Raw genomic sequence first — 23,307 nt, 5'->3', positions numbered from 1 at the left:
ACTGCGCACCCATGAAGTCTCCCCGCAGCTGTGGGAACCTGGCGGAGCTGTTTCCACCGCTCGCTCACCCCACGTCTGGGTTGCTGTGTAGCTGGGGGAGCTGGCACTGCGACGCTGGCTCACTCCGCTTTCTCCTCGGCCGGCCTTTCAAAGCCCGGGGTCGCGCCGAGAGGATCTGGAAGCCAGGCAGCACGGAGGGGGAGGGGTCACCTAGATCGCTCAGGCAAGGAGTTGGCCGCTGCGCGTTGGTCACTTTCCCCGCCGCGCGCCTCGGACATAGTTTCTGAAGTTGGAGGAGTAACTATGAGGATTTCCCCTCGGTCCGGACAACGCAGGAGCGCGTGCAGCCGCAGAAGCAGAACTTGGCTACGGCGCCATCAACCTGAACACAGTTAAAAGATGAGCCTGGCGCCCAGGCCCAAGGCACCGGTTGTCAAGGCAACAGGGGCGCCGGTCTTCCCCCCCCCCCCCGCGATTCAGTCCCCGGGGCGGGGGGAGGGGCTCGCCAGGCGGACCAATGAGGAGGAGCGGAGATCAGGGTCTGAGTCCCGCGGGCCTGTCCGGGAGCGGACGGGGTTGAGTGACAGGCCGGGGGCGGGGCCGGCGCGTCGGGCCGAGGAGGAGCTGCGCGGCGCGAGGAACTCGCCGCGGCGAGGGTGACACACCATGGTCCCAGTCCCCGGAGGTCTCCGCGCCTCCGCCGCCGCCGCCGCTACCGCCACCGAGTTGCACTCCCCGGCTCTTCCGTGCTCCTCAGCCGCCTGGGCAGCGCCGCGGGCGGGCGGCCGTCGTTGAGGCGCTGCGAAGTCGCCGCGGGCCGGCGGGAGCTCGGCGGGGGTCGCCGCCCGGCGATGCTGCTGCTTCTCCTGTCGCCGTCCCTCTCCGCGCACGCCCGAAGCAGCTCCGGGAAGAAGAGGCGGCGGCTCTCGGCGCCCGCGCGCTGCGCTCCGGTGGCCGCACCGCGACTCCCCACGCGCCGGTAAGAAGCCCGCGCGGCCAGGCCGGGTCGGCGGGACGTCCCCTCGGTCCTCTCGGTCCCGTCGGTTCGGGTCCTGGGGTTCCTGGTGCGCCGAGGTGGGAAGCCACGACCTGCAGTCTCACCCTCCCCGAGTGGGCGCGACGGGCTACGTGAGTGGGTCACAGAGAGTAACACGGCCCCGTGGAGCTGGTGCCGACTGCCCTGCCCGGAGCGCGGAGGGAAGGGCTCCCGGAGTCTGTTTCTAATTTCTGTAAATGATTGTGAAGATGGTGTGGTGAGAGGCCGCCCAGAAGAATGTGTCTGTGTAAGGGATCGGAGAAGGGGGTGGGGACGGGAGGGGGGCGACCAGGAGAGGCTGCCCTGACCCAGCCCTTTTATGAGTTTGCTCCTCTTTGCTCCAGGTCAGTCTTCCAGTTTTTCTTTTTGCTCTTCACGTGAGCGCGGAGGGCTGCAGAGTTAAAAGTTAAGCCAAAGTCACGGAACTTTGGAAATTTAATTTCCTTCTGTGTGTGTTAGAGGAGGGAGGACCGGGAGACACAGGAACGTGTTAAGACAGTGCAGGTTTCTTTGGCCTTACCGGAGTTAAGACCGACACCTCCACACATTTGCGACTAATCTTTTCGACAACCTTCTGTTATTTTCGCTTAATTGCATCTTTGAAATAACAAACGCGGTGACTTCATAGGGAGCTGCCTGGAGCTGAGTTTACCTCTCCGAAAATGGGGCAATCGGGTTTGTTTTCAAGGCGGATCCTACATAAAATGTGGGACACCTGATCTGTGGGTTGAAGGACGCTGCTAACTAATTAGAAAGATTTAAAAAGGCATATCTAGAGAGTTTATTAAAGGATGGGAAGGGAGTAAAAAGTACCTGTGTTATGAAACAGGCGTTGGTATTTTCCCAAATTCTTGAACTGGGTTAGCAGGGTCGGGGTGAAAACCAGCTTCTTTCTCATTGTCTGCTTAGTAGTGATGACGAGGTACAAATTCTTTCTTCACTTGAAGTATTTTTTTTTTACCACGTTCATGAAGATAATGACTCAATAAATTCATAAATTCATACAGATAAAATACCATGTCAGCCAGTCCTACCTGTGTTTCGCAGTGTTTTTCATAGCATTGTATTCTAAAGTCAGTGTTCTCCAGGTTTCCAGGGAGAACCTGTAGTGAGAAAGGAGAGGCTATTAGAATTTAAAATAGGAACCATTCAAGATTAGTTAGGAAGAAGGATGCATTCTATAGCGTCTTTCACTTTCTACATCAGGGAACTGTGACCTCCTTTACCATCACATAGATTTATCTTTGGATTTACATTGTCCCAACACTTTCCTATGCCAAGTCTTCGTCTTTTTGAGGATGATTATCAACATCCAAAAATATGTTTGAGTTTTCATGTTGCGAGCACACACACACACACACACACACACACACACACACGCACACACAGGGTCAGTTTAAAGGGCAGATTTGAATACCACAATAGGGTGTCAAAAGTTGTAAAACTTGTTTTATCTTTTTGTTTGTTTTTAAGATGACTCTTAAATGCAGGATTTCAGCAGAATTGGCTAGCCTTTTGTTTTAGGGTAGATATTAGGTGTTCACTCTTCAGATGGGGGTGGGTGGGGTGGGGGTAACGCCCAAGCCCTTGCACAGCTAGGTGGGTGCTCCACGACTGAGCTGCACACCCCCACCTAGGTCTTTATCTTACGGAGCTTATCTTTTATTTAAGAGACAGGAGTCTAGCTGTGTTTCGCTCTTAACAGATTGGGACCATCAACAGTTGACTGCTTTTCTATTTCATCTTCTTTCCCAGTCCCAAATTTATTGTAGAAAAAGAGTATCTGGGAAAACTGAGGCTTATTTTTCCTCCTTTTCTTCCCCTTTAAAAAAATGTGAATCACTTTTATAGTGTAATCAAATTATAATTTGTGCTGTTTAAAATGGAAAAGAAACACAGCCACACTCCAAGCCAGTACATTTCTTTGTCATTTTATTCTGATTGGGATGGGTTTGGGGAAGTCGGAATAGGGTGTTTAAAGTATTGTTATTAGGCCTCTGATAGAGTCGGCTGACGCCTTTGAGCTCCCATCACTTTGTCAGGAGAAAAGATACTGCAGCTTAGGATAGAAAAGGCTTCTGTGATGAGAAAGGTGAGGCATTTACAACTCTGGATTCTCCCCAACCCTCCGGCCCCTTTCTGAAAGTTTTACTCCATTTAAAAAATAAAGCAGGTCCAGCACACAGGAGCTATAAAGATAGCTTTTCATCAGTGAATTAATGTATGACTTTTAATGAGCTAAGTTAAAGTTACAAATTTGATGCCATACCAGAACAGGCATGCTAGCTGCATTGAGAGAGGACGTCTAGGGAAAAGTGGAAACATTTTAAAAAGATCCTTCTATTTTGTTTTCTTTTTTGTTTTGAGACAGGGTCTCTACAGAGCCCTGGTTGTTGTGGAATTCCCTAAATAGACCAGGCTGGCCTGGAATTCACAGAGCTCTGCCTGCCCTTCCTCCTGAGTGCTAGGATTAAAAACATGCTCTAAATCCTTCTGGTGTCATGAGGAACTATCCTGTTCCTACCAAACTGCATTCCCAAATGTGTGGCCATTATTAATAGCTTGTAAAGCAGTAGGAAACCAATTGTTTAATTGTTTACAAAGCTCAACACAACAAAGCTATAACTCCTAAGATCACATATAGTCGCTGGTGCAGCTAGGACCTTAAACTCACTGCGTTCCCTACCTAGTTTGCTGTGTGATGCTAGGAACTTGGAGCAGGGGCTGGTCTGATACTTGCTTAAGTGTTTGATTATCCCATGTTTGACCAGTGAAACTTGCTTTTCTATTGTTTATTTTCACAAAGGAAAAGTGTGAAAATGTCTTCAAACCAACTGCCTGGGGCAGAACCTGAGCTGAGGAGTTCCAGGGGCCCAACTGTCTGGCAGAGGTCCCCAAATCCCAGAGACCTGCTGAAGTCCCTGTGTCCTTTGTAAATAATTCAACAGTGTCTCATCCAGGACAGTCTGAGACGAGATTAAGTGTGTGTAGACATGGTTTAGTGCAAATTCACATAGTCTTGTTTAGCCTGTCCGCCCTCCTTGCTAACCTCTTATAGAATGAAGTAGCATTCTTAACTATGGAAGCCTGTGGCTGTATCCTCAGGTCATGTCTGAACGTCTAGAATGGTGGTGGTTCCCAGCCTTCCCAACGCTGTGACCCTTTAACGCTCTCCTCGTGCTGTGGTGACCGCCAACCATTTATTTGTCTATGCTGCCTCATAAGTATAATTTTGCGCTGTTCTGAATCACAGTATAAATATCTGATCTGCAGGATATTTGATTGTTACCCCTGGTGGGATTGCAGCCCACAAGCTGAGGACCACTGGTCTAGACTGTGGTGCTCACATTTAGCCTTAGAATTCTTTTGTTTGGCTGTTTCTTGCTTGAATCTGGGTTGTCAAAAGGCCAGAAAAGAAATGTCTACCTCATTTAGCATCCCTGCTTCTTTCCTAACCTTCTTTCTAGCTTAGTGGTACCCAGTTACATTGTACCTTAGCTAGATTTAAATACTTTGTATGCTCAGACATCAGCTCATAAAATAGTCCTTACTTTCAGATCCAGGCATATGAAGTTCTGGAAGCTACTCAAGAGGTTACACCATAGAAGTACCTTGGGAAGCAATGCTCTGGACTCAAATAGTATAGATAATACTTTTATGTCGTTATATTTCTGTGTGTATATATGCATGTACATGGGAGCATTTGCACACCCATGTGCGTGTATCTCCTGAGTCATTTTCTTCAAGCCTGTAATTTAAACTGTGTGTTGTCTATTTGTCTTCTCCGGCTCTGGGGTTCAACTTGGAGGCTTGCATTTATCCATTAACTCCATTTTCAGCCTTGAAGTTGCTGTATTCTAAGATTTATTTGTGTTTACGAGTGTTTTGCCTGCATGTGTATATGTGCACTGTGTTTGTGTCTGGTCCAAGGAGTCCAGGAGAAGGCATTGAATACCCTGGAACTGGAATTCCAGACACTTGTGAGTTCTGGGAACTGAACCTGGGTCCTCTGCGAGAGCACCAAGTGCTGTAACTGCTGAACCATCTCTCCAGCCCTCCAAAATTGCTCTTTTAAGAAAAAATAAATACCGTATTTTTTTGAGTTTTTGTTGTTGTTGTTGTTGTTGTTTTAGTAATAAATTCTGTTCTTTGACACTTACATTTGTGATGACAGTGCACCCCAGTTAGGCTTCTCTGGTCCTCTTCTGTTTCCCGCCCAGCTGTGCTGGTCCCCCTCTCCTTACAAATCTCCTTCCCATGTTCATGACTCTTTGTTTTGTTCTCACAGAGTTTAACCAGGGTTGCCTGTGTGACCACAGATTTTAAACTACCCATTAGAGCCTGGCGTGCTCACTAGTGGGATGCAACTAGATTCTCTGCCTTCCTGTATCCCCAGATGTTGCTGTACTGGCTGTTCTAGGCTGTCGGCGTGACTACCTCTGGAATTAACAAAAACCCAAATGGTTGGGTACACCTGTGAGGTGTTTGCTTTGTTTCTTAATTAAATCATTTGAAGTGGGAAGACCCACTCCTAATCCAGCTATTTGAAGTGGGAAGATCCACCTTTAATTTGGGCCACACCTCCTGCTGGCATGGAACATGGGATAAGGAAGCTGTTGCTCCTTGCCTGCCTGCTCTCACTGTCAAGTCTACTCCTTCACCGGCATAGAGCCTACTTCCATGAATTCTGATGTACAGAAAAGATCAGCTGTGACAATCCAGCCTCATGAACTGAATAGTTATTGGGATTTTAGACCTATTTTGGTAGACAGTTGGACCACTAGAATGTAAGCCGTTCTAATAAATCCCCTAAATATAGGTGTATATGTTCTCTAAGTTCTGGTCCTCTAGAGAATCCTGACTAATACAGTTGCAATAGTTTCACAGTGACAGGGCGTGTTACCCCTTCCTCATCCACAACCGACTGCTGGTGGATGCAGTTTGTATAGGCCTGGTGCCAGCTGCTGCAGCTGCCGTGTCATGGTTAGAAATCGCACTGTGTAGCCCTCGCCTTATCCAGCGGCCCTTATATTCTCTCTGTCCTCTCTCATGCCGTGTCCATTGAGCCTTAGGAAGGCGGTATGACCGTTCAGGCTGAGTCCTCCATTGAGCCTTAGGAAGGAGGTATGACCGTTCAGGCTGAGTCCTCCATTGAGCCTTAGGAAGGAGGTCTGACCGTTCAGGCTGAGTCCTCCATTGAGCCTTAGAAAGGCGGTATGACCGTTCAGGCTGAGTCCTCCATTGAGCCTTAGGAAGGAGGTATGACTGTTCAGGCTGAGTCCTCCATTGAGCCTTAGAAAGGCGGTATGACCGTTTAGGCTGAATCCTCCATTGAGCCTTAGGAAGGCGGTATGACCGTTTAGGCTGAGTCCTCCGGTGTCCTTTATTATAAGCATCTTGTGCAGCCATGAAGTGTCTGTATCCCCTCTTTTCATTACAAGATGTGTGGACATTTGAATCAGAATGTGCCCAGATGCCAGATGCTTGAATACATGCATCTGTTTGGGTAGGTTTGGGAGATGTGGCCTTGCTGGAGGAAGTATGTCACTGGGTGGGCTTTGAGGCTTCAAAGCTATGTGCCTTTCCCAGTTCTTGCTCTCTGCTTCCTGCTTATGGTTCAAGATGTGAGCCCTCAGCTTGCTGCACCAGCCACCATGGTTCCCGACTGCCTCCTTGGTGTAAGGAACTCCCCTCCTCTTGAAACCTTAAGCCAAAATAAACTCTTTAAGTTGCTGTGGTCATAGTGTTTTTCTCCATCCACAGAAGAGTCATTAATACAAGCAGCTTTTCTGATTAAAACTAAGTAGCCCTCATTTGTGTGTAACATTAATATTGAGAATGTGATTTGATGGTTTTAATTTATCCAAGAAGCAGTATTAGGTTCCCACCTAGAGCCTAAGACCTCCTCCATCACTGGTTTTGGACTGGGTTTAAAGTGCTAAGCCTGGACCCCTTTTTTGTGGAGCAGGCCTCAAGTGCAGTCACCAAGCCATTGGTTACCCATCACAGCTGTGCCACTATGGCAGAAACGAGTACATCTTGCCTGGAAGGTTGGTGTTGTGCTACCTAAGGTTCCTACTGGATGAGGTCATTGGTGTTCTTACTGCTGGTAGCCTCAAGCACTGTGCAGACCATGAGAACCAGCCAGCAGGGAGGAAGCTCCAGCTCAGTTCCAGCCTGCTTTCTCTATCTTGGATCCAAGGTGTGTGGTCTTTCCAGCAATACATTCTTATGAACTAGTTCAGGAGAATAACTTCCTACTTAGCTTTTAGCTGCTTTAACACACTGACCAAAAGCCACTTGGGATGAAAGGGCATCTTTAACTTATACTTCCATAGCTCATGAGGAAAGTTGAAGCAGGACCAAAGCAGAAACACAGAGGAATGCAGCTTATCTGCTTTTTTAGCAACCTTCTTATTACAACTCAGGGCTACTTGCCCAGGGGTGTACCTCTTACAGTGGGTCCTTCTGCAGGGGTGTGCCACCTACAGTGGGTCCTCCTGCAGGGGTGTGCCACCTGCAGTGTGTCCTCCTGCAGGGGTGTGCCACCTGCAGTGTGTCCTCCTGCAGGGGTGTGCACCTGCAGTGGGTCCTCCTGCAGAAGTCATGAATGAAGAAATGCCTCCACAGGCATGTCCACAGGTCAGATCCTCCTTAGAGATGCCCTCTTTCCAGGTGACTCCAACTTCTGTTAAGTTGACAAGAATTTAGCCAGCATGCTAACCAAGAGGAACGGCAAGAGCCTGTATAGCTTTGGGAGCCTTTGGGACCTATCCCACTCACATCTGGCACAGGGGTAATTTTAGTGACCCAGGACCAGTGGTGACTGTCCTTTCTGGGTCTCTGCCTTCGAACTCTTTTATGTTTTTTTTTTTTTAATTGAATTCCTGACAGCAGGTTACTGAATGGCTTTTCATGCCCCTTGTTTTGATTAACCCTCCCAATCATCACCCTCCAGTGTTCCCCATTCCAGTCCCTCCTTTTGACCCTTTCTGCCTCCAGCATTTCCCCACGCCCCTCATCTTACCTGAGGCAACTCTTCACTGCAGGCGTGATGGAGGCCTGAGTTCTCTCTTTGTGTGGTACCCCGTTCTAACTTTATTTTCAGAGTGCTCCAAGTCCAGCTTAATTCACATGTGGAAATGTCATGTCCCAAACACTAAAAATAGAAGCAGTTGTCATTCTGCCTCCAGTATTGGGAACACATGAGAGCTTTTACTTTTGAAGGAATATCATTTTTATTCTTCTGCCTAGGAAGACTCCTAGTTATCAAATGACATGATCAGATTTTCAAAAGGAACTTCTTATCTGGTGTTAAACTGAGCACAGACAGTGACTTGGTTTTTTCCCATGGTGAAAGACTTCCCCGTAGAGAAAAAAATCCCAAAGACTTTTAGAAAATTGGAAGCTGCCCTTGAACCATTGAGTTTAATGGTGACTGCCTTGTGTCCCCTGCTGTTGTCATCTTGAAAGAAACTGTCATTCGCCTTCCCGCTCACCCAGGCCTGTGAAGAACACCCAAGAGGATGTCTGTTGTCAAGTTTTTATTGTGCTCTTATGAAAAGAAATGTTAATTTCAATTAAGACTCTGCTTTCTTGGTAGCCAATTCTTTCTTTGGTTTTTGTTTGTTTGTTTGTTTGTTTGTTTGTTTTTCAAGACAGGATTTTTCTGTAGCTTTGGCGCCTGTCCTGGAACTAGCTCTTGTAGACCAGGCTGGCCTTGAACTCACAAACATCTTCCTGCTTCTGCCTCCCGAGTGCTGGAATTAAAGGTCTCACCACCACTACCAGGTTCTTTCATATACTCTTTCCCTGCTCAGATGATACAGTGTTGCACACAGACTACTGTGTCCTAAGGGTAGCCTTATTGTTGTTTATAGCATAGCCCATGATGGCTGCAAATTCAGTATATAGCCTGTGTTGACCCTGAACTCATGATCCACCTGTCTCAGTGATAGATTACTATGTGTCCCACCACACGGAGTATGGTTCATGGAATCAAACAGAATCCTTCTGAGAATACCTAGGTTAGAATAGTTGTGCCCGTGGGATGATAACAAAGGCAACTTAAAGTTGCATTTTGCTTTGCATTTTGAAAAAAGATGCCCTGAGAATCATTTAAAGTAAGAATCCTCTTAAGAAACTTAATTTTCCTTGTTATTTTCTTGTCGAGAAAAGTACAACTTGTGAACATTTCAGTATATCCAACTGAAGTAAATATTTGGCATTTAAAATATTCACCTGAAAAATCTAATGTAATTCAACTTTTAAAGGAAGAGAATAATCAGTATCTTACAAGAGGAATTTCAGCTTTGGGTAATCCATGAGGTTCCTCTCAGTGCCTTTCCTGTTCCTCATGTGAGCTGATTGTAATTTTATAGAATCACTTGAGCATAGTAGCGATTAAACTCATTTCTTAGACAGGCTGTTCTATTTTATGCTGTATTCTTTGTTCAGCTTAAGAAAAGAATTTATGGCAAGGATCCATATGTAATATATCTGTTATTAGACTGTGTAAAAATTTATCAAAACCTTTAAAATAGCCCGTTAGTTGTAACTCATCTAAAATGATGGAATTGTAGCCTAAATCTAAAAAAAAAATAGAAAATAGAAAACAATTCAATAGATGCAGTAGAAGCCTTAGTGCAGGAATTCGGATCTACGTGGAACAAACTGCACTGGAGCCCTGCAGTGTTGAGCTCTGCATGTAAGGCGACAGGTGTTACTGCATGGTTCCCAGTAATGCTGGCTATAGCTCAGGCCAGCATGTTCTCCTGTGCGCATATTCATAGCACCAGATTCTTAGAGTCACAGTGAGTATCTAGGGATTTAGGATACATTCTCCAATATTAAGATATAGTCTGTCTATCTATCTATCATCTATCTATCTATCTATCTATCTATCTATCTATCTATCTATCTATCTATCTATCTATCTATATCTATTTTGAGACTGGGTCTCTTTATAGAGCTGGCTATCCTGGAACTAGATAGGAAGACCAGGCTGGTCTTGAACTCACTGAGACCATCCTACTCTGTCTCCAGAGTGCTGGGATTAAAGGCGTGTGTTCCACCACACCCAGCTACTTAAACTTTTAGACGAAGTATTTTAATGTTGTTCCATAATGTTTCACACTCAGTGCACACCTGAGAACCAAATGGAGCTATTTTAAATAGCATTTTCTCTAAATCTTTCCTGATGTTTACTTTAGCACACCAAGCCTTTTACTTCAAGGGGATTCTAGGATTATGATATAGTGCAGATATAATTCATGAAGACACGCTAGAGAGGGTGCTAGATAATCTCACTGTGATGAGCGACTCTGTTCAGTGTTTTCTAGAGTGATCCTGTTGTTGTTTAAGGTGAACCTGGGCTAAACCATGGCAGCATTCTCACACTGCTTAGCTTTTAAAAAATGGCCCCTTGTTCATGAACTGCTGTTCCTGCTAGTCACTGGAGATACACAAGAATGGAGGATGGATTTGCTTCTCCAGTTTCTCACTGTGCTCCCTTCCCTCCCTCCCTCCTTCTTTCTCTCCCTCCGTCCCTCCCTTTGTCCCCCCCCCCCCCCCCCCCCCAGACAGGGTTTCTCTGTAGCTTTGGTGCCTGTCCTGGAACTTGCTTTGTAGAACAAGCTGGCCTTGAACTCACAGAGATTCACCATTAAAGAACCACCTGGCTGTGTTCACTTTTTTCAAGACTGTTTTCAGTGAACTACTTGTGCTCCTTCAGTAGTGGTGAATGCAAGAAACCTAATGTAATCATGGGCTGTGGAAGCTGGATTTTTCTTTCCGATATCACAGAATTTCCTTTGGAGCTCGTTCGGCAGCTTCTGACTATATCATTAATTCCCTAGACATCTGTTTTCCTTCTCCATTTCTGTATTGCATAGTTTTCATCCTCAAAATGGCTTTATGATTGCAAAATGGCGCCAGCATTCTATTTGAAATGTTATTCTTGCAGGCAGATATGATATAAATGAAGTGGGAAATTTTACATTGTATGTCTTTTCTCACCAGTGGCTTCCATTTCTTTTGGCAACCCCGACTCTTTGGGAAAGCTGAAAGTTTTAATTTTTTGGATATTTGGTTGTCCTAAAACATAATAGATATTGGAGATCCAATTATTATTCTCTCTGAATTCAACATAGTGTGTGTGTGTGTGTCTGTCTGTCTGTGAGTGTGTGTCTGTGTTTTGATTTTGAGACAGCGTCCTGCTATGTAGCTCAGGCTGGCCTTGAACTTTTGGCCCTCCATTCTCACTCTCCCCACAGCTAGGATTACACTGGTGTGACCACGTAGGGCTTCCAGTGGGGACCTGGAACACTGCACATGTTCCTTGGAGAGGCTGGCTTAGGGCAGTACGACCATTTGGTACCTTTATTGTTGGCATTATTTGGTACTTTATTCTTGGTAGTATATTATTCATTGATGCAGTCGGTCTGTCAGCACATGGTCTACTGTTGACCCACTCAGATGAGTTAATGCTAGCATTTCAGCAAAGCAGATCAGTGTCTGTTCATAGCCATTCATAAATGTTTAGTTTTGTGAAAACAGAATTCAGAGTGTCATGCTTTGTTTACTCACATTCGGGAGGTAGTTAGGATGCACAACACAGCAGAGTTCAGAGTTTTGAGTTTAGGTAGTCCTCAGTGTAAGTTTTACTTAACAGAGTGATTTTGGATAATTTTTTCTGAGTTTGTTTTGTAAAATGGAAAAAATAATATCTGCTTGATAAGGTTTTGTAAGCTTTATTTTGAATGGTAAATATATAAACAATTTGAGTTTATCACTCTGCTCTGTTGGAGGAAATAGACGCCTAAGAAGTGCTGTGGTAGTGCTGAGCCTGCAGCCGAGTTGTCTGTCCCCTTATCACTGAGGGCTCAGCTCCCCCACCCCCAGCTCACACTGGAGGAGAAGGCCTGTGCTGTGGTAGTGCTGAGCCTGCAGCCCAGTTGTCTGTCCCCTTATCACTCAGGGCTCAGCTCCCCCATGGCTCACACTGGAGGAGGAGGCCTGTGCTTTGGTTACCAGATTGGTCTTTTCATGTGAGGGTTTTAAATGTAGCAATGCTGTGGCTGAGCTACTTCAGGATTAAACAGGAAACAAGATGGGGAAACCAGTCTTGTGCCTTTGAGAATGTGACATAGGGAGAACATTTGTTCACCGTACTATTTGACTGTGGCTAAGACAGCAACAACGGTTGTAAATGTTTCTGCAAATGGCGTTCCCGCCGTAAACAGTTTAGACACTGAAGTCTTCTCTAGCCACGTTGTCCTCAGGATTGCTTAGCTTGGAGAAATACTGGGGGTAGGGGGAGCCTGGTTTCCATTTCCCAACTCAAAGTCTATAGGTTTTTTTTTTTTTTTTTTTTTTGCATAAGAAAAAGAGGAAACCATTGTATAAGCACAATAAAAGTCTTCACTAAGAAAGTGTGGACAGATGAGAAGTGAGGACTCTTGAGAAGCAGACCTTGTTGAGCTGAACTTGGAAATACTGGCTGCCTGGGAACGAGCGTGGCATCCTAGAGCAGAACAAGTGAATGCAGAGAAAGGAAGTGTCAGGCCAGAGTGCTAAAGACGGCTGGAAAAACGGGGAAAGGGAGAGGACAGAGAAGGGCAGACTGTGGAGTCATGACCCAGGGAAGTGTAATCCAGTCAGAGCACAGTGATGCCAAGCCTGGGCAGCCAGGAGGAGGGTCTGCAGCAGGGAGGTCTGTCCCTGTGCTGATGCGGGAAGGGGAGGAAGACAGTCACAACTGAGTGTGCTTTGCTGGAGAGGAGAGCTGGGGGCCAGGGAGGGTTCAGGGAAAGCATCAGAATGGCGTTCCTTCTTAGTGCTGGAGTTCTGGACAGATCCTGTGAGATTGCGCGTGGCAGGAAAAGTAAGAAAGACTTCTGTCTTCTTTGGTAGGCTCTGTCTGGAAGGAAAGAAGTGAGATTTAGGTAGAGGTGCTCCTATAATCAGAGAAGCTTTCCTCTGTAAAACGAAGGGACGGTTGCGTAGGTGTTTTGAGCAAAGTGGAAAAAGCTTTAGCCAGCTCTTTGTGAACTTACAGAGAAGCCAGCTATTGGCTGAATTAAATTTATTTACTGTGTTCTTTATCTTCCTGTCCTTAGAGCAGGCCGGTGGAGGATCTTGGCTCTTGATAAAATGTGTGAGGTATTTGTTTCATTGAAGATGCCTTGTCAGAAATTGGCTGCTTAATCACTTAATCTAGGCCTGGAGCTTGTGTTTAAGATGAGCCAGACAAGCTGTAAATTCAGAAGGTTTAAATGAACACAAATCCTTTCTGTTGTCCAGCGCTCTGCTGTTGTAGCTGGGTTTAACTTGCCATTAGGGCAATTTTACTGTCAGCCTTTATGCTTATTTATTGATGGTGGTAATCGCTAGGATTCAAATCTTTAAAATAATTGGTAATGCTTTCTGAAAATTGTTTTGACTACAAAAGAACTTTCCGTCCTCTTGGAGATTAACGTAGAACTTGGCATGTGTCGACTACATACAAGTTTTGAAATGAATCTTAACTTTGGATCTTAGTCCAGGTCAGTGTTTTATCTGGTGTACCATCAGATGTGATTCAGCTCGATAGACATGGCAAGGATTTGACCACTTGATGTTAACCTTTAAAAGTTTTTGTTTGTGTATGTGAATGTGTGTGTGTATGAGGGTGAGTCTGCATGAGTGTGTATTTGTGAGTGTGTGTGACATAGCACATGTGTGGGAGTCAGGACAACTTTATGGGACTGATTCTTTACTTCACCTTTATACAAGTTCTGGGAATTGAACTCTGTTGTGTTGAGTCCTCTTAGAGGCCCTGATGTACACTTTCCATTTCCAAAAAAACCACACTAAATTTTTTCATTATCTACAAATACTTATTGATTTGTTATAGTCACCTGCTTGACTCACTCTTGTAACTTCTGAGATTTGGTACAAGATTCTCAAAGGTCACCCTAACTAGCCAGGTCATGAAGGGTCTACATGCTTTGACTTGGTTAGTACGATGTACCCGAGAGTTCTAGTGTGCTTTCCTTTTGCTGCTCCTTTTCAAACCAAGTCCTTTTCTAAGACTTTAAATAATTACATTTATTGATTTTATGTGTGCATGCATGCTCATGCACCCTGTGCTTCCTCTTTATGTGAAAGTCAAAGACCATTAACATTTGTGGAAGCTGGGTATGTCTGTCCTTGCATGGGACTTAGGTGTTGATTGCAGGTCATCTGACGTGGTGGCACATGCCTCTACTATCTGAACCATCTTTCCAACTCAAGAAATTTTTCAGAAAGGAAGTATTTTTAAGAAAGTCCCCAGAGGGAATAATGTTAGTCTACCAATAAATCAACTCCTGGTATACTTACTGACTTGAAAATATATTACTTCTTGACTATATAAGAAAAATTCGACCAAGAATATATTTGAGAAAAAGTTTCACTTATTATTACTGGGGAAGGGGGCCTTTACATAACTACTCGTGTTTAGGGGCAAAAGGTAACATTGTAGAGTTTGAGCCTTCACTTTTTTGTGGGTTCTGGGGATCCACTCAAGTTACCTGGCTTGTGTGGCAGCTGCATTTACATCTCAGAGTAAATAACCAAGATTTCTTAATCTGTTCCAAGAAAAAAAATGTGCCATGCTATGTGTTAGAAGGAATAAACCTATCTATATGATTTGTTTACTATTTTAAGGTTTGCAGTGCTAGGAATAGAAGCCTGGGCCTTATGCGTGCTAGTGAAGATTAGACATGTATAATGCTTGAGCTAGTCCTAATCTGTAAGCTGTCCCGTTAAATGATATCCCCAGCTAGCATGTTACTGTTTCACCATCTTTAAGACTGTCCTCAAGATTCAACAGTCTCTAAATACCATTTGGTATCATCATAATTTGTATATTAAACAGGTATGAATATGTGTATGTATGTATGGATGTTCATTGCCTTTCAAATCACTGCTGTTGAAGCGGATACAGAAAAGGTTATAGTAAAGTTATGACCACTTTGGGTAGTCACTGAAACTCTGAGCTAAGCATGCTGGCCCAGGGCTGTATTTCTAGCACTTGAGAAGAAGCAAAGACAGAATTGCAGCAGCTTTGAAGCCATCTTCCACCCAAGTTACATGGGGTTTTGAGGACAGTCTAGGCTATATACCCTGTTTAAAAAAAAAAAAAAAAAACCAGAAAACAAAAAACCCAGGCTTTACTTTATTTTATTATTTTATTTTATTTTATTTATTTTTTTTTTTTTCGAGACAGGGTTTCTCTGTGGCTTTGGAGCCTGTCCTGGAACTAGCTCTTGTAGACCAGGCTGGTCTCGAACTCACAGAGATCCGCCTGCCTCTGCCTCCCGAGTGCTGGGATTAAAGGCGTGCGCCACCACCGCCCGGCTTTTTTTTTTTCCCCACAAGAAGCTGTGGGAGAGACCGTTCGCACAAGCAGCACACGCACAGACACGACACACGTGACAGAAGCACACGGGATTCGAACTCGGGAACACACGCACTCACGCGAGTGCGCCTTACACAATGAGCCACCACGCGGCTCCAAAAAGCCCAGGCTTAATCCCCATCTTGTGAGGTGACCCTTTGACCTGGTTAGGTGTTGTTTTTTTTTTTTTTTTTTTGGTCAGTCTTGACACAAGTTAGAGTAATCTAGGAATAGAGACCTCAATTTAGAAAATGTCTTTGTTGTATTGCCTATAAGCAAGTCTGTTGGACGTTTTCTTGAGTAATCATCAGTGCGGCCGGGCACAGCCTGTGGGGGTGCCACCCCTGAGCAGGTGGTCCTTGGTGGTATAGGAAAGGCTGAGTAAGCCACGGAGAGAAAGCCATAGGATGCTCCCTGTGGGCTCTGCCTCAGTTCCTGCCTCCAGGTTTCTTCCCAGAGTTCCTCACTGGGCTTCTCCTGTATTCTACAAACTGTCCCTCCTCCCCCAACCAAGTTGCTTTTGGTCATGACATTTTATCACAGCAATAGAAATCAAACCAGGATACTACCATTAATCCTATTTTATAGATGAGAACAGAGTCTCAGAAATACTTAATTGGCCCCAGAGGTCACTCTACTCATTGATAAGGATTTGAATCCAGGTCTCTGATTATAGCCAAATGTCTTTACTATAACTTCTCATGTAATTACTGTCTTGAGTAGTGTGATAAGATAGGGTAAGGAAATGGTCTCAAAATTGTGTAGACATGTTAATCCCAGCACTCGGGAGGCAGAGGCAGGCCGATCTCTGTGAGTTTGAGGCCAGCCTGGTCTACAAGAGCTAGTTCCAGGACAGGCTCCAAAGCCACAGAGAAACCCTGTCTAGAAAAAAAAAAATATGTAGACATGGAGGGGATTTGGGCACTCCAGCTTGGAACCCAAGTTTATAAAATGGTCCACCAGCCTTTAAACAGCTTAAGAATGTTCCTCACGCTTCAGCTTTCTGTGTCTGTGTCAAGGTCTTGACCCACTAATACTTCACGTATGCTCTCAACATTGAGTGCCTAGTAAGCTAGGGAAGACACTGAAGAAATTTGTAGCTATCTATGCAATTATCACAGCATTTTTATATGACTATAAGTGGTATAAAATTAGGAACAACAAAGTGTGCTTACAGAAAAGAAATGATGGACGATTCTCTAAAGCTAACGTGAATTTTGTGATCAGCAAGAATTAGTAATTAGGGACGTTTTGTAAAACAGAGATATAATGTCCAAAGAGGAAGATAAAACTTAGTAAATAAGCCATGATTATAAGCATAGTCCCTGTCATAGTTAGGGTTTCTTTTGCTGTGAAGAGCAAAACATTACAAAGGAAATGTAAAACTCTTACAAAGGAAAACATTTAATTGGCTGGCTTGCAGTTCAGAGGTTCAGTTTATTATCATCATGGCAGGACATGTCAGTTTGTAGGTCGACATGGTGCTGGAGAGGTAGCTGAGAGGAATACATCTTGTCTAGGCAACAGGAGGTGGTCTGTCTCACTGGGTGTGGCTTCAGCATATATGAGATCTCAAAGCCCGCCTACCCAGTGACACACGTCCTCCAACAAAGCCGTACCTCCTCATAGTGCCATGCCCTCTGAGCCAATTACATTTAAACTATCAGAGTCCCTGTTTTTGTTTTGTTTTTTTAATGAAGAATTTCACATAAAAGTTAGAAAGCAGAAAGATGCCCCAAATGGTAATATGTAAGAAGAAACCAACTTGTTTTCGGAGTAGTGCATTAGCTTGTGATGAATCTATTGAATTGAGAATTATGATATCTGACCTGCCTGAAGATTCTTTTTAAATGTGGAGTGGCTAATTGAGTCTCATGCATCGTATAATTTAGTGTTTTGTTACAGAAACAAGCAGCGCTTGATGCTGGGTGGCTGCTTTACAAAGATGTTTAGGTAAAATATCAGTTTCAAGATATACTACTTTAATGTAAAAATCTGACCCCTCAAAGCAATATATGGTACATTCCCTTGTCTTTCTTCTTGTAAGTATGGAGATTGAGATGACACCAGATTAAATAATTTATGCAAGGATAAGAAGTTGAAAAGTCCACATTTTGCATCTATGCAGTCTGGTTCCAAGCCTGCACAGTTAATGTAACACTAAATATTTCAAGTGAGAACTATTCCTCACTTTTGGCTGGGACTGGGAGTGATGAACTTAACTAGGACTTGCCCGTGAGAGACTGGGAGCGATGGACGTGACTCCGACACGCAGGGAGACAGCTTCGAGCAGCTCCATGCTGTGTGCTCCCTGCTGTAAAATTGTTGGCGCGGTTCTTTATAGAACTCAAAACTACTGCTTAGTTTTCCTCTCTTTTAAGTCAGTTCTTCCACGGAGCGTGGATTCTTTCTTTGGTCTTCATTGAGGGGTGGGGTTTGCACCCTAAAGTTCTCGTAGACAGGAATTTAAATCTCCATAAGCCACTTCCCTCCACTCTCTTCACACCTTTTCTTTTTTATTCTTGGGAATTACCTTCTACCCACAGGCAGGTAGTTCCCACGACCATGCTATTTGGTAAAGCAAATGTTTCTGCTGTCCACAGAAAGGCAGGAGCTGTGCGGACTTTAGTAACTGTGACAGATGTTTCTTCTGCACTGTCTAACCTGTGGGTATCTTTAGAATAGATAAACCTTGTATACTGTACCACCCTGAGAGATAGAATCTGTCACCTTCCTGAGTGACTGACTGCATCCTTCCTTTTGCTCGTTGTCCAAAGCCAGGAGGAAGCCTTGTTGATGCCACCCTGTCTGCACGCCTTCCTTAACGTGGAGGTGCACAGACTCCCCTAGTACAGTATAATACGTGGCTGCTGAGAAGAATTTCTGCATAGAAGTCTTCCTTTTTTTCCCCAATAGAGTATCACATATTTTTCTTTTTTCTCACGTTACTAATTTGTCAAAATTTCTAACACTTTTTGAACTATTACCACCATCCCCAGTAATAACATTTAAGTTGGAAATTTCCTCTTAATGGAGTTGCTAAGTACCGGGTAAAACTGTAGCTGTGTCATTTTATGGTGGGAGGAGGAACTTTCATGCATTTCAGTTTCCTTAGAAGCTATGTGCACAGCAATTCTCAGTTGTTGATTTATAAGACAGTGTCTCGCTATGTAGGCCAGGCTGGCCCCAAATTTACAGAGATCTACCCACCTCTGCTGGTGTGCTGGGATTAAGGCATATATTCCACGCCCATCCTTTACATGTTTTAATTAAAAATTAAAAATCTATTTAGAATGTGTTTATGAAATGTGTGTGTGCATGTTGAAGTCAGAAGACAGCCCAGGGAAGTTGATTCTCCCCTTCCACAGTGTATTCTGGGGCTCACTCTCAGGCCGTGAAGCTCGCACAGCACACACACGTTCACAAGCTGAACCATCACACCAGCCCTGCAATTTCTAAAACCATGTTTGTTTTGCTACTTTTTGTTGGTTTAAGCATGAAACAAAAATACTGGGGACTAAGTGTGCTATCCCTATGTACACGCCGTCCCTATGTACACGCCGCCCCGGTGTACACGCTGTCCCTGTGTACACGCCGTCCCGATGTATCAGGAAAGGAAGCTGTTCCGATGTCTCAAGTAGTTGGTCTCCATGGTTCTTCTTAGGAACATTTTACTGTTGGTCTTTCTCGGGATCAGCCATTCTTTTCCTGCCTTCACATTTAGTATCTCTGTGCTGTTTTTATGAATTTCTTTTCATTGGCAAGAACTGTAAAAGAAAAATCCTTCTTAGAGAAACTGAAGAAGGAGCGTCTCGTTTTATCTGACTTTCGCTGCACAAACTTCCAGACATTCTTCCTCACAGCATTAAAATTCCTTTGCCTTAATACATTTCCTTTCAAACATGTTTCTTAAGCAGAAGAATGGCTGGCTTTAAAACTGTTGATGAAAAGACCCACAGAAAAAATCTGGAGGGCCAGCCTCTTAACCATGTGAGATCTGACCCCAGTCCGTCAGGGAGATGGGGCTGAGCTGCCATTTGCCGTGGCTTAGTTTAGAGAAGCATACAATAATGTAGTGAGAGTTCTGCTTCTAGCAAAGATGGAATAGGAATGAAATTTACTCCGCGTCCTTCAACAACTGGAATACAGACAAACTAACTGGGAGAGTGTTCAGTGCACCGAACGTCAGGTGGGCATGGCTTGGGCTGTGTGATTTCCCAGCTTCCTACACTGAGTTTCCAGGCCGTGGCTCTGGACAGGGGAGGCTGGTAGAGAAATGACTGTCTGTCCAGCTGTGTGCAGATGGATGATGAGAGTCATGGAGACCACTGGAGGTGCTGAGTTGTTGAGTTTCCAGAATCACTTATGTGTGAGGAAACTGCCTAAGGTCAAAAAGGAGCGAAAAAAGAATTAGAAGAAACATTTGCTACAGTACTTAAACCAAGGCTAGCACCTGTTCCCAAGAAGTAGCAAGTTGCCTAGTGGGAAGCAGCCGTTAGCCCAGACTGAGCGTTGGCCTGGATACGCCTAAGACATCCTTAAAACAAGACCTGAGAGAAACAAACTTCAATTCCTCAAATAAGTTCACTGACTTGGAATAAATGATGATTTCAGCAACATAAAATTCAGCATATGTTGCATCTAATAAAAAATGTCTGTGCATGTAAATAAGCAGAGAAATAATGAGGAGATAAATCAGTAACCAAGATGGACTCCTAAGTCACAAAGAAGTTAAAATTTGTAGATACATTAAAATAATTTTTATATTGTATACTAGCTATGTTTGAAAGTTTAGAGATCCCTCTGTTAGGGAAATTAAGGTTATATCATAAAATGTCCCCAACTGAAGTCTTGGTTCCCCAGCTGATGAGGTGAATAGATTTTGAGGGCACTAACATCAGTGATGAGTTAATTCCCGGAAAAATTCTTAGCTGAATGAGCTATTAGGTGTGTCCTAGTTGGGGAAAGTGGGCCTCTGGGAGCATAGATGGACTTCTCCCTTCTCCCTCTGCCCATATTCCTTCCCCATTCCTAGTCCCCCTTCCCCTCTTCCATTCACCCCCTGCCCTTTCTCTTCCCTTTCCCTCTCCGTCTTCCTTCCCCTCTCCGTCTTCCCTCTCCTCTCCATCTTCCCTCCCCTCTCCATCTTCCTTCCCCTCTTCATCATCTTCCCTCCCCTCTCCGTCTTCCCCTCCCATCTGCTCTGAGATGAATAGCTTTGCCCCAGCATAGGCTCTTTACAGGAATAGTGCTCCTGACCATAGTTTACCGTTAGTGAACCATATGGCCATAGGCTGAAATCATGAGCCACACTTCATCATTTTCTCCTCTAAATTGATTTTTCTTTGGTATTTTTGTCATAGCAACAAAAGATTAATGCAGCAATAAACTTACTGAGGTTGAAATGCACAGAGCATCAGTCAGTTGTGACCTAGTAATTCATGTGAAATTTGAATCCTCGAAGACAACAGAGGCATAAATAAAAATTTGAAAAAAATATTGGCTAAAATTTTCTAAGTATTATTAAAAGCTGTTAACCTATAGATTCAGAATCTCCATGTATTAATGTTCTCTAGAGGAACAGAACTTATAGAATGAGTGTGTGTGTGAGAGAGAGAGACACACACACACACTATAGAATGGACATATATATATATATAGAGAGAGAGAGAGAGAGAGAAGAGAGAAGAGAGAGAGAGAGAGAGAGAGGAGAGAGAGAGAGAGAGAGAGGGTGAGGGTTGAGAAAGGGGTTTATTGGAATGGCTTACAGACTGTGGTTCAGCTAGTCCAACAATGAACAATGGTTGTCTACCAACCGGAAGTCCACAAAAATCCAGTTCAGTCTATGAGGCTGAGTGTCTCAGCTGGTCTTTAGTATACTCTGGAATCCCTAAGAAGCAGGCTTTAATACTAGTGACAGAATGTACTTGCTTGCACGGTGAGAGCAAGCAGGCAAAGAGTAAAACCTCCCTTCTTCCTTGTTCTTTATGTAATCGTCTGCCAGCAGAAGGAGTGGCTCAGATTGAAGGTGGATTTTCCCACCTTAAAAGGTCTGGATTAGGAGTGGACCTTTCCACTCCAAATGATGTAATTAAAACGCCTTCACAGAGCCGGGCGGTGGTGGCGCACGCCTTTAATCCCAGCACTCGGGAGGCAGAGGCAGGCGGATCTCTGTGAGTTCGAGGCCAGCCTGGCCTACAAGAGCTAGTTCCAGGACAGGCTCTAAAAAAGCTGCAGAGAAACCCTGTCTCGAAAAACCAAAAAAAAAAAAAAAAAAAAACAAAAACAAAAACAAAAACGCCCTCACAGGTGTGCCCAGTCATTTGGGTTTTAGTTAATCCCAGATGTAGTTAAATTGACAAGACAGCCATCACACTTCACGGACCTCAAACATATCAAAGAACATATCACAGAGGTATATCCTTAAATGCAGTGTCCTAAGTCTGTGATAAAAAGAAGTCACCAAAGGGATGAGACAGGCTGGTTTCTGAGGATCTGAGAAGGGTGGCCACAGTAAAGCCATTGTAAAGTGCTGGAGAAGTAAGTAGCTACCATAAGCAAAGCTATAAGAAAAGTTTTTGGAGATACAATACCTTAAAAGAATAGACCACGAGCAAATTGTTCAGTTAGCATGGTAAGAATGAAACCAAGTGGATCTACACAACAAAACGAACTGGAGATGACTCCATTGATTACTTACACTCACACACACACTCACACACACACACACACACACACACTCACACTTAACAAGAGAAGGGGAGAAACAGATAATGACATTTTAAGAGTAAAAAACAATTATAAATATAATATTGCTTATTTCCCTATCCCTACTGTTGCTCTGAAATAGTTATCCTGAATTTGTTAAGTTTTATCATCTGGTAGTTGCAATAAATATAGCAGCCACTTATCAGTTGTTGCCTGTAAACACCATTGTAGCTAACCTTAAATGACCCCAAGGTTAAGCTTGTGTTTTTCCATGGTTTGCTAAGAGGATTCAGTACAGATGTTTAGATGACAAACCACACAGTACAGTCACAAAGAGAAAAGGTGGGCAAAGTCTAGAGAAGGCAGTCACAGTCCTCTAACGCCCTCTCCCACTGGGGTCTCAGCGGGTGCCTTTCACTGTCAGCAGGGGTTGGGACACAGTGCCTGTGAAATGTGCTCTTCTGGGTAGCTTTACAGAACCGCAACCCGAGGTTTTTACTGGTAGTGGCTCTGTGGGTGCACTTGGGCTATATGTGTTTTTGTTCCAGCTTCCCAGAAGGAATGCAGGTATTCATCATAAACCTCCGTGTTTGCACAAACCGTTTAGACACAGTGAACCACTCTGAAGCAATCTGGCATTGTGTTCTGGAAGTGGTGGGAACCTTCCTGCAGTATGAGTTCCCAGATGTCAGCCAGAAGTCAACCCTGAAGCTAGCTTGCTGCTTTATCTCTTCCCACATCGTGTCTTTTCCTCTCACGTGTCTGACTGGTAGGAAGGTTTTCCTTTTCTAGAGTCTGTCTCCCTACCGTCAGCTAGAGGTAGTGGATATAGGTTGCTTGCATTCTAACTGCAGGGGTTCCAAGAATATTGGTCCTTACCCCCTTTTAAATTTATTCTTATTCTTTTTATTTTATTTATTTGGTTGGTTGGTTGGTTGGTTTCTGTTTTTTCAAGACAGGATTTCTCTGTAGTCTTGGCTATCCTGGAACTCACTCTGTAACCATGCTGCCCTCAAACTAAGAGATCCGCCTGCCTCTGTCTCCTGAATGTTGGGATTAAACATGTGTTCCAGGCTTATTTTTATTATTTTTAGTTTGTATGTGTGTGAACTGATTCTGTGTGTGTGTCTGTGTGGGTATA

General features: G+C 44.3%; 1 protein-coding gene across 5 annotated transcripts in view; it reads left to right on the top strand.

Annotated features, from left to right (window-relative positions):
• Positions 1 to 681: 681 nt before the first annotated feature.
• The window catches only part of Ptpn13 (protein tyrosine phosphatase non-receptor type 13), a 178,070-nt gene continuing 155,444 nt past the window's right edge, over positions 682 to 23,307 (top strand). For 3 of the 5 annotated variants that reach the window (XM_038346705.2, XM_038346688.2, XM_038346681.2), the window contains exon 1: positions 683 to 979. The gene's annotated coding sequence lies outside the window, so the exon portion shown is untranslated. Of the gene's footprint in view, positions 980 to 23,307 lie in introns of all 5 variants that reach the window. The other 2 variants (XM_038346696.2, XM_038346715.2) reach the window with 2 other exon arrangements.

Source organism: Arvicola amphibius, chromosome 1 (assembly GCF_903992535.2).
Source record: "Arvicola amphibius chromosome 1, mArvAmp1.2, whole genome shotgun sequence".
NCBI lineage: Eukaryota > Metazoa > Chordata > Mammalia > Rodentia > Cricetidae > Arvicola > Arvicola amphibius.
Note: the sequence above shows the minus strand (reverse complement) of the source record. Positions and strands in the feature narration are given on the sequence as shown.